At 46.2% G+C, this 14,067-nt stretch overlaps 1 protein-coding gene across 3 annotated transcripts in view; it reads right to left on the reverse strand.

The window, feature by feature from the left end:
• Positions 1–14,067, reverse strand: part of SLC13A2 (solute carrier family 13 member 2) — a 128,502-nt gene that overhangs the window by 74,567 nt on the left and 39,868 nt on the right. Inside the window, exon 1 of one of the 3 annotated variants that reach the window (XM_068270168.1) lies at positions 9,399–9,448. The exons of the other annotated variants lie outside the window; for them this stretch is intronic. The gene's annotated coding sequence lies outside the window, so the exon portion shown is untranslated. Of the gene's footprint in view, positions 1–9,398; positions 9,449–14,067 lie in introns of those variants that run through there. 3 annotated transcript variants of the gene reach the window in all.

Consider the following 14,067-nt stretch of genomic DNA (forward strand, 5'->3'; position numbering starts at 1 on the left):
CCTGACAGGTGCGCAGAAAAGTCAGAGATGCTTGAAAATGGGAAAATTCACTTTTGGCACCATAGTTTGTAAACGCTATAACTTTTACCCAAACCAATAAATATACACTGAATGGGGTTTTTTTTATCAAAAACATGTTTGTCCACATTTTTCGCGCTGCATGTATACAGAAATTTTACTTTATTTGAAAAATGTCAGCACAGAAAGTTAAAAAAATCATTTTTTTGCCAAAATTCATGTCTTTTTTGATGAATATAATAAAAAGTAAAAATCGCAGGAGCAATCAAATAGCATCAAAAGAAAGCTTTATTAGTGACAAGAAAAGGAGGTAAAATTCATTTAGGTGGTAGGTTGTATGACCGAGCAATAAACCGTGAAAGCTGCAGTGGTCTGAATGAAAAAAAAAGTGCCTGGTCCTTAAGGGGTAGAAAGACTGTGGTCCTGAAGTGGTTAAGAAGAAAAAGTGAATTGGATCAGGCCCAAAGTGTATAAACAGTAGTGATGCTCAAATACCCCTTTTTAAAATTCGAGTTTGGTCGAATTCGAATAGTAAATTATTCGAGGTCAGTCGAATATTCGAGTCGAATAATTTTTACTATTCGATTCGACCTCGGACTTCGAGCTCACTATTCGAGTCGGTATTCGAGCTCACTATTCGAGCTGACTATTCGAATTGGCCTTAAATAGCTTCCAACACTTGTTTTGAGGGTGAATGATGCAAGAAACATCTTTTTTTCCAAGTAACAACAGCAAGTGATTATGTGGGGATGTTCCTTTAAAAAAAAATGTGGAAAGAGAAGTTGTGTCCTTAATTTTGTTCAGTAGTGTTACTGTATATACTTGTTCTTCTTCTTCTTTATCTTTCTTCTTCTTCTAGATCTTCTTCTTCTATATCTTCTTCTTCGTCTTCTATATTGTCTTCTTCTTCTTCTTCTTCATCATCTTCTTCTTCTTCTTCATCATCTTCTTCTTCTTCTTCATCTTCTTCATCTTCTTCTTCTTCTTCATCTTCATCTTCTTCTTCTTCTTCATCTTCTTCATCTTCTTCTTCTTCTTCATCTTCATCTTCTTCTTCTTCTTCATCTTCTTCATCTTCTTCTTCTTCTTCATCTTCATCTTCTTCTTCTTCTTCTTCTTCTTCATCTTCTTCTTCTTCATCTTCTTCTTCTTCATCTTCTTCATCATCTTCTTCATCTTCTTCATCTTCTTCTTCTTCATCTTCTTCTTCTTCATCTTCTTCATCTTCTTCATCTTCTTCTTCTTTTTCATCTTCTTCTTCATCATCTTCTTCATCTTCTTCTTCATCTTCTTCTTCATCTTCATCTTCTCCTTCTCCTTCTTTTTCAATATCGTCTTCTTCTTCTTCACGTATTTCTCTTTTCAATTTTTTTTTAAAGAAATGCAGCTATTTTTGAGCGTAACAAATAGCTGGTGGGCGCACGCATGTTGGAAGCGCCATTGTATGTGCTCCCTGGCAGTGGAAACACAAAGACAGCAGGAGGTAAATTCAGCAGCAGGAGGAGGAGGATGAGTGTGTGGCAGCAGGCAGTCAATGAGGCAGGCAGCTCGCCGTGACATAATAGCCCTGGTACCTAGCGGTGATACCAGGGCTGTAAATAAACACAACAGGAGGTCCCAGACAGCGGTCGTGCAGCCCACATTGTGTCCAATACACAACTGGGACAACACAGTTTTCAACCCGGGCACCTCAGAAAAATTAAACCTTTTTTTTTTTTTTAATGGTTTGTTTGGTTTTGGTTTTGCAACCAATATAGCTATTGTTTGACGTAATAGCTGGTGGCAGAGTGGCAGCAGAAGGTAATTCTGTGTACCCTGGCAGTGGGAAACACAGACAGACAGCAACAGCAGCAGGAGGAATGGAGGAGTAATGTGAGCAGCTATTGTTTGACATAATAGCTGGTGGCAGAGTGGCAGCAGAAGGTAAATCATCTGTGTAGTGTACCCTGGCAGTGGGAAACACAGACAGACAGCAGCAGCAGCAGCAGGAGGAGGTATGGAGGAGCAGTGTGAGTGTGGCAGCAGGTAGGCAGCGTGACATAATAGCCCAGGTACCTAGCGGTGATACCAGGGCTGTAAATAAACACAACAGGAGGTCCCAGACAGCGGTCGTGCAGCCTACATTGTGTCCAATACACAACTGGGACAACACAGTTTTCAACCCGGGCACCTCAGAAAAATTAAACCTTTTTTTTTTTTATGGTTTTTTGGTTTTACAACCAATATAGCTATTGTTTGACGTAATAGCTGGTGGCAGAGTGGCAGCAGAAGAAGGTAATTCTGTGTACCCTGGCAGTGGGAAACACAGACAGACAGCAGCAGCAGGAGGAGGAATGGAGGAGTAGGCGAGCAGCTATTGTTTGACGTAATAGCTGGTGGCAGAGTGGCAGCAGAAGGTAAATCATCTGTGTACCCTGGCAGTGGGAAACACAGACAGACAGCAGCAGCAGGAGGAGGAATGGAGGAGTAGGCGAGCAGCTATTGTTTGACGTAATAGCTGGTGGCAGAGTGGCAGCAGAAGGTAAATCATCTGTGTACCCTGGCAGTGGGAAACACAGACAGACAGCAGCAGCAGCAGCAGGAGGACGTATGGAGGAGCAGTGTGAGTGTGGCAGCAGGTAGGCAGCGTGACATAATAGCCCTGGTACCTAGCGGTGATACCAGGGCTGTAAATAAACACAACAGGAGGTCCCAGACAGCGGTCGTGCAGCCCACATTGTGTCCAATACACAACTGGAACAACACAGTTTTCAACCCGGGCACCTCAGAAAAATTAAACCTTTTTTTTTTTTAATGGTTTGTTTGGTTTTGGTTTTGCAACCAATATAGCTATTGTTTGACGTAATAGCTGGTGGCAGAGTGGCAGCAGAAGAAGGTAATTCTGTGTACCCTGGCAGTGGGAAACACAGACAGACAGCAGAAGGGCAGTACACAGCAGCCCACTGTAGGTGTAAAATGTGTGGCTGCAGGCGACGTAATAGTCAAAGTGAACCAGGCTGGCTTAGTGAGCAGGAGCCAGGAGGTGGTAAAGGGTGGTAAGGCACATTAACGATGGTTCCGGCAGCCAGTTCATGTCCCCCTCTCGCCAACAACAGGGGCCAGGAACTCGCCTTCCACCCACGCCTGGTTCATCTTGAGAAACGTCAGTCTGTCCACAGACTTGTGAGACAGACGTGAGCGTTTCTCGGTGACCACGCCACCAGCTGCACTGAAGCAGCGCTCGGACAGCACGCTGGAAGGGGGGCAGGACAGCACTTCCAGGGCGTACTGCGCCAGCTCGCTCCAGATCTCCATGCGCTTGACCCAATACTCCATGGGATCAACAGGGGCATCGCTGTCAAGCCCGCTGTACGACCCCATGTAGTCAGCCACCATGCGGGTCAGGCGCTGGCTGTGACCGGAGGAGGATGCTGCTGCATGCATCTCCTCTCTAGTCACTGCTGCCGGAGCCTCTACAGTCCTGTAGAGCTCGTGGCTGAGAGACAGCAGGTCTGTGGGGCGCTTGCTGCTGCTGGATGCAGGCACCTGCTGCTGCCTCTGTGCTGGCTGCTGGACAGTGGGGGTGGAAGGCTGGGGGAAGGCTTCCTCCAAGCGCTCAACAAGGGCCTGCTGCAAGCTCCTTATTTGTTGCGCTGGGTCTCCTCCTGCAGGCGGCAGGAACTGGCTCAACTTCCCCTTGAGGCGTGGGTCCAACATCATGCTGATCCAGATGTCCTCCCTCTGCTTCATCTGGATCACCCTGGGGTCCCTGCGCAGGCACGTCAGCATGTGCGCTGCCATTGGGAAGAGGCGGGCCACGTCTGCTGGCACATCGACGTCAGTGCTGTCCTCATCCTCCTCCTCTGCCGCCTCATCCTCTCTCCACCCCCGCACCAACTCAGCTGCGCTGTGCTGATCCCCCTCATCAGCAGCCAGGTCAGGGACCTCCACCAAGTCCTCCTCCTCCTCCCCCTCAGAGGTGGACTGCGCAGCTGGTTGCCGCTCCTGCTGGTCCAAGGCTGCCGCTCCCTGTTCCAGCAAAGCATCGAGGGCCCTGTTCAGCAGAGAAACCAGGGGCACCCACTCGCAGACCATAGCATGGTCCCTGCTCACCATGTTTGTGGCCTGCAGGAAGGGAGCCAGCACTAAGCACACCTGCAGCATGTGCCTCCAGTCATCATCGGGGACGATGGACGGGATGTTGCTGGTCTTGTCCCTTCTCTGAGCTGCGGAAACAGTGGCCAGGGCAAGGTACTGTTTGACAGCGTGCCTCTGTTCAACCAGACGCTCCAACATCGCCAGGGTGGAGTTCCAGCGAGTCGGAACGTCAAGGATCAGCCGATGGCGTGGCAGATCCAGCTCCTTTTGCACGTCTTCCAGGCTCGCACAGGCTGCAGCCGAGCGCCGGAAGTGACGCACAACATTCCTTGCCGTTTCCAGCAGTTCGCCCATCCCCTGGTAGGTGCGCAGGAACTTCTGCACCACCAGGTTCAGCACGTGGGCAAGACAGGGGATGTGGGTCAGGTTTCCCCTGTCTATTGCGGCAACCAGATTGGCCCCATTGTCGGCCACCACCTCTCCGACTCTGAGGCCTCTGGGGGTCAGCCAAATCCTCTCCTGCTCCTGGAGTTTGGCCAACACATGGGTTGCCGTCAGCTTGGTCTTCCCAAGGCTGACCAAGTGCAGCAGCGCTTGGCAGTGGCGGGCCTTCACGCTACTGCTGAGGCGGGGGGTTTGGCCAGGTGTGCCGGAGGATGGCAGAGGATCGGAGGAACCTGCTGCAGTTCCCCTGACCCTGCGGGGTGGCACCACCCACTGTGTTGCTGCTGCTGCTGTGCCCGCTGCTGCTCTCCCATCCTCACCCCCTTCCACCAAGCTGACCCAGTGGACAGTGAAGGACAGGTAGCGGCCTGTCCCGAAGCGGCTGCTCCAGGAGTCCATGGTGACGTGGACCCTTTCACCAACCGCGTGCTCCAGCCCTCGCTCCACATTGGCCATCACAAAGCGGTGCAGTGCAGGAATGGCCTTGCGGGCAAAGAAGTGTCTGCTGGGGAGCTGCCAGTCTGGGGCTGCGCAAGCAAGCAGCGCACGAATGTCGCTCCCCTCCTGCACGAGCGTGTACGGCAGGAGTTGGGAGCACATGGCCCGTGCCAGCAAGCCGTTCAGCTGCCGCACGCGACGGCTGCTGGGAGGCAGAGCCCTAACCACCCCCTGGAAGGACTCGCTCAAAAGGCTCTGGCGTGGCCTTTTGCTGACACGGGAATCAGCAGACACAGCAGAGGAGGCCACTGAGGACTGGCTGCCAGAACAGGCCTCAGTGTCGGCGGCAGGAGTTGCAGAGGGGGGAGGAGCAGTGCGTTTCCGCACTCCTGCTGGTGCTGCTGGAGGAGCAGGAGGGCGGGTGGCTGCTGTTGCTGCTGCTGCTGCTGAAGGCTGTGCAGTGATGGGTGTGGTGCCACTGCCAGCAGCAGATGCCTTCAGCCTCTGGAACTCCTCATGCTGGTGGAAATGTTTAGCCGCAAGGTGGTTGATGAGCGAGCTGGTGCTGAACTTTAAGGGGTCTGCACCTCTGCTCAACTTCCGCTGACAGTGGTTGCAAGTGGCGTACTTGCTGTACACAGTGGGCATGGTGAAAAACCGCCAGATTGGTGACAGAAACTTCCCCCTACGGCATGGAAGCGCTGCTGCCTGTCTCCCTGTGGTGGTTGGGGGGGGGGCTTGGGTGCGGCTGGTGGTGGTACTGGCTGATGCTGCTGCTGCTGCTGCTGAGCCTCAGACACCAGCAGGCTGTGGGACGCTGCCAATGCTTGCAATGATGCGCCTCCTTGCAAGGCCCACAAGCGCATCCTCCTCCTCCTCCTCAGAGCTGCTGAGGACGACATCCCCTGGAGGTGGTGGCACCCAGTCTCTGTCTGTCACCGGGTCATCATCATCATGCCCCTCCTGAAACATGTCCTGCTGGGATGATGACCCCCCAAACTCCTCTCCTGATGCATGGATGGGACGCTTGACTGTCGCCACAGTCTTGCTGTCCAATCCCTCCTCCCCCAAAGTGCCCATCAGCATCTCCTCCTCAAAATCGCCAACAACAGCAGACAATACCCTGATGGTGCCTGGGGTAAAAAGACTGCTGAGTGACAGGTCGGCGACTGATGGTGAACTGGCCTCCTCCCCAGGCCCTGCTGGGCGGCTGCTGCGAACAGGGGTGGTGGTGGTGGTGGTGGTGGTGGTGGTGGTGAGGGTGGAGGCCTCGGATGCAGAGCTGATGGCGGGCTGCTCATCCTCCGTCATGAGTTGCACCACAGTGTCTGCATCCTTTTCCTCAATGGGACGTTTCCGACCCGGCTGGAGGAAAATGGGAGCAGGTGCTACACGCTGCTGCTGCTGTGTCTCTGCAGCGTGAGTTGCAGATGCTCCTGCTGGGCGGCGCCCAAGGCGTCCACGGCCAGTGGCTATGGGAGGAATGTTAGCCACTGACGCTGCTGCTGCTGCTGCGGAACTGTGCATGGTGGCGCGCCCGCAGCCGCGGCTTGCCACAATGCTGCTCCCTCTCCTCCTGATTCCCTTGCTGCCCTTCCCCTTGCCCAAACCGCGCTGGCTGCCACTTCCAGACATCTTCAATGTTTTGGGCGTATAGACAAAAGTTTTTTAAAAGGGCGGGTGAAAAGTGGGGTACTTTAATGGAGTGGGTTGGTTGGTGAGGTGACTGAGTGAGTGTCCCCTAGTACAGTAAGTAAGTAGTAACAGTCAGGAAGTACAACTAGCAGTTACAATAATCAGTAGTAATCACAAGTAAATTTAGTGTGTGTACACTCAGACAGTGAGTGCACGCACGCAGGAGCTAGTAGCCTATGAACACAGTGACTGAGTGTCCTAGACTCCTAGTACAGTAAGAGTAAGTAGTAACAGTAAGTAGAACTAACTAATTACAATAATCAATCAGCGATCAGAAGGAAATGGAGTGTGGGTGTGTGTACACTCAGACAGTGAGTGCACGCACGCAGGAGCTAGTAGCCTATGAACACAGTGACTGAGTGTCCTAGACTCCTAGTACAGTAAGAGTAAGTAGTAACAGTAAGTAGAACTAACTAATTACAATAATCAATCAGCGATCAGAAGGAAATGGAGTGTGGGTGTGTGTACACTCAGACAGTGAGTGCACGCACGCAGGAGCTAGTAGCCTATGAACACAGTGACTGAGTGTCCTAGACTCCTAGTACAGTAAGAGTAAGTAGTAACAGTAAGTAGAACTAACTAATTACAATAATCAATCAGCGATCAGAAGGAAATGGAGTGTGGGTGTGTGTACACTCAGACAGTGAGTGCACGCACGCAGGAGCTAGTAGCCTATGAACACAGTGACTGAGTGTCCTAGACTCCTAGTACAGTAAGAGTAAGTAGTAACAGTAAGTAGAACTAACTAATTACAATAATCAATCAGCGATCAGAAGGAAATGGAGTGTGGGTGTGTGTACACTCAGACAGTGAGTGCACGCACGCAGGAGCTAGTAGCCTATGAACACAGTGACTGAGTGTCCTAGACTCCTAGTACAGTAAGAGTAAGTAGTAACAGTAAGTAGAACTAACTAATTACAATAATCAATCAGCGATCAGAAGGAAATAGAGTGTGTGTTGTGTGTGTACACTCAGACAGTGAGTGCACGCACGCAGGAGCTAGTAGCCTATGAACACAGTGACTGAGTGTCCTAGACTCCTAGTACAGTAAGAGTAAGTAGTAACAGTAAGTAGAACTAACTAATTACAATAATCAATCAGCGATCAGAAGGAAATAGAGTGTGTGTTGTGTGTGTACACTCAGACAGTGAGTGCAGTGCGCACACGCAGGAGCTAGTAGCCTATATGAACAGTGACAGTGAGTGTCCCTACGGGTACAGTAAGAGTAAGTAGTAAGTAAGTACAACTAACTAACAATAATCTATCAGTAATCAGAAGGAAATAGAGTGTGTGTACACACAGACAGTGAGTGAGTGCACACACGCAGGAGCTAGCTAGTAGCCTATAAACAGTGACAGTCAGTGAGTGTCCTACTCCTAGTACAGTATAACTACAATACTATTAGTAAAGGACAGCAGAAATACTGGTATAGATGAGAGAAATAAACAGAGGACAGCTGCCTACAGAGGCAAGGCCCCCCTGAGGCCTAAACCTGTAAGCTTGCAGCAGCTGCCTGTCTCTAATGTAACACACAAGCTACTAACTAAAATACAATGTCTATCTAACTAACAACAATATAGGTGTGTATAGGAGGTGTATGTGAGCAAAAACGCTAGGTAAATGACCACAATAGAGCTCTTGCTAAGCCAAAGCACAAAGGAGCAACTCTCTCTCTGTACAAGTCTCAGGCAAGCACGGAGAAACGGAACATGGCGGCCGCTATTTATAGGGTAGGGGCTGGCCAGGGTCCCCCTCTGTGATTGGCTGCCGTCAGAGGGTCTGGGAGCCCTCTGATTGGCTCTAAGGACATCAATCTGGGCTATGACGCTATTCGAGCTCGGTACCGAGCTCGAATAGCGCCGGGTTGCTCGAATAGCTCGAATAGTGAATGGGCTATTCGAGTGTACTCGGATAGCCCATTCGAATAGCTCCAGCTATTCGGAGCTCGAATACCGAGCTCGAATAGCTGAAAAAGAGCTCGAATATTCGAGCTACTCGAATATTCGAGCTCTGCTGAGCACCACTGATAAACAGTCTCTCAGACTTTTAAATTTTCCTCAGCTCCCATCTGCGATGAGGTAAACCTAGAATATCTGAGGTTAAAAATGAGGTATCTGAGGTTAAAAGGTTATATCAAAGTAATAGTTTCACTGAAACTGAGCTACCTGTAGTCAAAGCCCTATTCACAACTTAATTATGCATAATCTAGGAAGAGTTATCAGACACAGGTGATAAGGAGGAAAGGTTATTGCTCAGTCAAAAAAGATAACACTGAATTCTCAGACTACATCAAAGGTTTTTATCAAAGCCAACAGAATCAGCAAGGCAACTAAAAAAATCGAAAACAATTTTCTGGAAATGGTAAATAGGAAATAGTAGCACCGAATAAAACAAGGTCAATTGTCAATTGGAGCAAGGATTATCATACCTAATAAGAGAAAACAAATACAATAATCATGTAATACTGATAATGTGTAATAATAACAGATTGGTAGTTATGAACACAATTTAGAGGGCATTGACAAAGTGTATGTAATGTCATAAGGTTAGGTGCTTATAACAGAAGACTATACAACACGGCTTGTCAAAGTATAGCGGTCAGTCATGATGAAGCAAAACAGAATGTAGAATTAAAATATAATGGTTAATGTAGAGAGTGTTCAATATTCAGTTTATAGTGCTGCGCTTATCCCTTCACTAAGGTCACAATCATATATTAAAAATACCAAGTCTTAATATGGTGGATCGCTCCACTTCCAGATTACCAATCCGCACACAATTCACTTCACTCTATAGTAGTGCGATCACTTCCTCCAATATCACAATGCCATCCCTAGGCTGTGCTGCAAGAAAACACCTAAAAGACAAAGAAAACATATATAGTGCAACCTGTTTTTACTTCTATTATATCACCCTGAAGTGACAGCCATTCATTTACATACAGGATGTGACAATACAGAAGGGGCCCACCACCTGCGGGTCTCAGGCGCTCCCCCCCTTTGTGTCCCTGCTCACCAAGTTCACGCCTGAGTCAGCGTTCAAATCTGCCACCAGAGCACTTCCACATGGACTTTATCTAAAAGCAAACTTAGAAGAGCGGACCATGTGTAAAACCTCCTTTAATACTTAGATTAAAAAGGCAAGTAATGCCCGTACATAGTTAAAAAACAAACACAGCCTTGTATATCACCATCCATCTGGTCAGGCAGGATTTCAGCGTCTCGCGTCTCCTCTAACCTCCAGACCGCCTCATAGACTCGGCTTCCGTGTGCTGTAGCTCCGCCCTACCGGTTTCGTCACGCCACGTGACTCATCAGGGGCTACTGACAGCATGTTTGCAGAGTCTTAAATCCACCTCCCCCCTCATTGTAATATTACGTAATAAACCTGGGTGTTACCATTTAGCCGGATTTCCGTGAGGCTGGCTACCCGTTACTTGCCAGTACTCAATCTTTACCTTAAGCGTAACCTTGCTAATACATTACCTTATCATATATCCGGAATTGTACGTATGCGCCTAGTCCCAAACACAATTCTCCTTTTCCCCATGAACCATAATTCCTATTGATCCACCACGTCCTATCGCCCATACTCCACTCCACCATCGGACGCATGCGCAACCCATCACCCACGTCATCCATCACTAAAGACGCATGCGTGTATCCAGGGTCCTCATAGGTTTACTTCCTGCTTGCGTTCCATCTATCCCACCCTCATTCTCTATTGGTCCTACGCCCATCAACACTTCCTTATTTGCGTTCCACCTACCGGTCTATTTAATAACACCCAGGGAATACGCTACCCCCGGCAGACAATTGTCTGCTATTACACCCGTACGTAAAATCCTGGAAACCTTTCAGAGTACGATGGTTCACATTTACATACTCATCCTCTCCCCTTAGCCACTCTGACTTACATAGCCTCTAACCTATATATAACACAACCAGTTCAAAAAAATACAGGTATACAACCAAAAGGGATTCCGCAGCAATATAATAAACCTATACAGGGGTTTGTTAAAGGTGATCATAGGGGAGCATGGATGCAAAATCCCATGAATAAAGGTCCTCAGAATCCAAATAAGGAGAGGGACATACAAATGGGAGCCTGGTATAACAATAGGCAAGAAAGGAATGAGTATTCGGATACATCTGAGTACCCAAGGTATGGTGTCCCAACATCCAATCGGTTTACTAATCCTCCCCATGAAAGTATGGGGGAACAACAACAATATTTTTTAGGGAGGGGCCATGGCCCCCCATACAGAGACAGGATGGGATACCAATTCGATCCCTATGGTCCACCAAACCGATCAAGAAAAAGAGGAATCGAAGGGGGTGTAGGGGGGGAAGACGTGAACAAAAGAAGAAGAGAGTAGTATCGGAGGGGATTTTCAATCTGAGTGGAGTTGCACTGGACAAAAAAGAAATTACAATGCTTGGACAGGGTTTAAAATATGCACCTGCAAAAAATATTAACAAATTTGGCGCCTTTATAGATGTCCATAAATTTGTAAGAAAAATGAATATAAAACGGTATTATTTGGACAAAGAGGGCCCCAGTAATAGGGTGAACCCAGTAAGCACCTATGTGCATTCTAATTTTAAAAACAATTCGGTGTTTAACCCTCAGACTAACTCCAATGCGATTGAAGTTTTCAAAAGTGTGGTACAGAAAGAAATCAGAGATATAAAAATTGTGAAATCTAAAGGTATGGAAAAACAAGTTAAAAGTATTTTGCAGGACAAACAATTGGTAGTCCGGTCTGCAGACAAAGGTGGAGGAGTGGTTATATTAAATAAAGACCAATATTTTAAGGAACTGGACAGGTTGGTCTATGATGAAACAACGTACGAGAAATTGTCTAACAATCCAACCACTGAATTTAAAGGACAGCTGATACGAATACTAAGGGAGGGATTAACAGAAGGTATATTGGAGGATAGAGAATATTCATATCTTATACCAACAGCTCCGAAAGTACCAGTGATATACCAAATCCCCAAAGTTCACAAAAATATGGAGAATCCTCCAGGAAGACCAATCATCAGTGGAATGCAGTCGATTAATCACAGAGTAGGTCAGTATTTAGACTATTTCATGCAACCGTTGGTTAGAAAATTGCCGATGGTGTTATGTGATACTAAGCATACGATTCAGATCCTACAAAGTGTACAGGTGGAAGAACATACATTGATGGCAACAGCTGATGTGGCATCCCTGTACACTAACATTCCTCATGATGAAAGCATACAAGCAGTAAAATACTATCTGGAAAAAGATGACTGTATGTCTGACATACAGGTGGAATTTATACTAAGCTTATTAGAATTCAGTTTAAAACATAACTACTTTTGGTACAAGGGGGCATATTACAATCAAAGATACGGATGTGCCATGGGGGCATCGTATGCCCCGGCCCTGGCAAATTTATATATGGCAAGGTGGGAAGAAATGGCCATCAGGAAAGGAGGGGATAAGATCACCCTATGGCGAAGGTACATAGATGACCTGCTAATATTCTGGTCAGGGGATCGTGGCTCCTTTGAAGATTTCATTAAGGAAATTAATGATATAGCCCCTAATATAAAACTCACTGCTGAATGTAGTTCAAGAAAAATACATTTTTTGGACTTGGAGATTGGTAAGAATACACCAGGTGTGGTTACGAAGTGCCATTTCAAAGAGACGGACAGAAATGGATACATTCCGGTGGGCAGTTGTCATCATCCATCCTGGATTAAGGCTATACCTAAAGGTCAGCTAATGAGGGTGAGACGTAATTGTACCAAAGTGGAAGATTTTTACAAACAAGCAGATGTGATAAAATATAGGTTTTTGGAAAAAGGATACCAGGAGGATATGTTAAATCAGGCCATATGTGATGTGGGCAATACTGATAGAAATGTGTTATTGCAGCCAAGAACCAATTTGGCTAACAAAGGGGAGTTTAATCTAGCCTTTATCTCAGATTTCTCAATGGAATATAGAAAAGTGGAAAAAATCATTAAGAATAATTGGAGTATATTAATGAGTGACCCCAAGTTAACTAAACTCCTACCCCCCATGCCCAAATTTATATACAGGAGAGCAACAAACCTAAATACCAATTGGTCCCAAGTTGTGTGGACCCCCCTGTGAGGAAGAAATTACAGGGTTGGCAAACAAATGGATTTTTTCCATGTAGGGACTGTAGGGGGTGTGAAGGGGGCTTGGCTCAAAAGACTACCACCTTTAAATCCTATCAAAATCAGACAGAGTATAAAATAGATAGTTTTATCACATGCTCAAGTAGCCATGTCGTCTATCTGATTTGGTGTCAGTGTGGTTTCCAATATGTGGGGAGGACTACGCGTCCACTCAAACAGAGAATTGGAGAACATATATATAAAATAAGTAAAGGCCACGAAAATCACAGTGTTTCCTCACATTTTAAGGATAAACATCAATCAAATCCAAAGTTTATGAGATATTGTGGAATAGAAAAACTAGATCCACATTGGAGAGGATGTCGCAGATTAAGAGAAATTAGTAAGAGTGAAACAAAATGGATATATAAACTACAAACTATGAAACCTGATGGACTAAATATAGAACTTGATATCAACTGTTTTTTGACTAATGATTGAAAAGTATATGTAGTAGTGTGCATTGGGGTATTTGCTTTTGAACTGGTGGAAGGACACTGTATAAATAAAAGTTTTTGATATCGGGGTATATAGGTTATGAATTATGTGGGGTACACAGATATATAAGTATAAGCTATTGAGGTAGGTTACTAGGGATAAATAGGGGGTTAATATTAAACATGAGGGTTGGGGGGTTAGGGATATGAAATGAACAATAGGGCACGTATAGGGTGATACAATAGGATATGTGATGAAATACGAGTATTATATACTGTAAAAAATGGATAAATAATAGGCACAATCTTTAAGATAATAAGTGATAAGTTATGCACTAAATATTACAATGTGAGAAGGTTTTGTGATATATATGGAATGTTATGGAATGGGTAGTATTAAAGATTCACATAAGTGTGTTTTGATAACTAAATATTTGGGGATATATGCAATATATGTATATAAAAAATTGTAGTGATCACAAAGTATGATATGCACACTTGTACACTTAGGTTTAGGGATAAATGATTTGGATAGATTGACAATGGTTATAATAATTAATATAATCATATACAGTAATAATGAGAATTTATGGTAGCAAATGGGAAGTTTTTTTCCAGAGGAAAATATAGAATCAGGGAATAATTAAAGTTTGTGTTAGGGGATAGGAATGGTTGTGTTATATATAGGTTAGAGGCTATGTAAGTCAGAGTGGCTAAGGGGAGAGGATGAGTATGTAAATGTGAACCATCGTACTCTGAAAGGTTTCCAG

This window comes from Hyperolius riggenbachi, chromosome 2, assembly GCF_040937935.1.
Source record: "Hyperolius riggenbachi isolate aHypRig1 chromosome 2, aHypRig1.pri, whole genome shotgun sequence".
Taxonomy (NCBI): Eukaryota; Metazoa; Chordata; class Amphibia; order Anura; family Hyperoliidae; genus Hyperolius; species Hyperolius riggenbachi.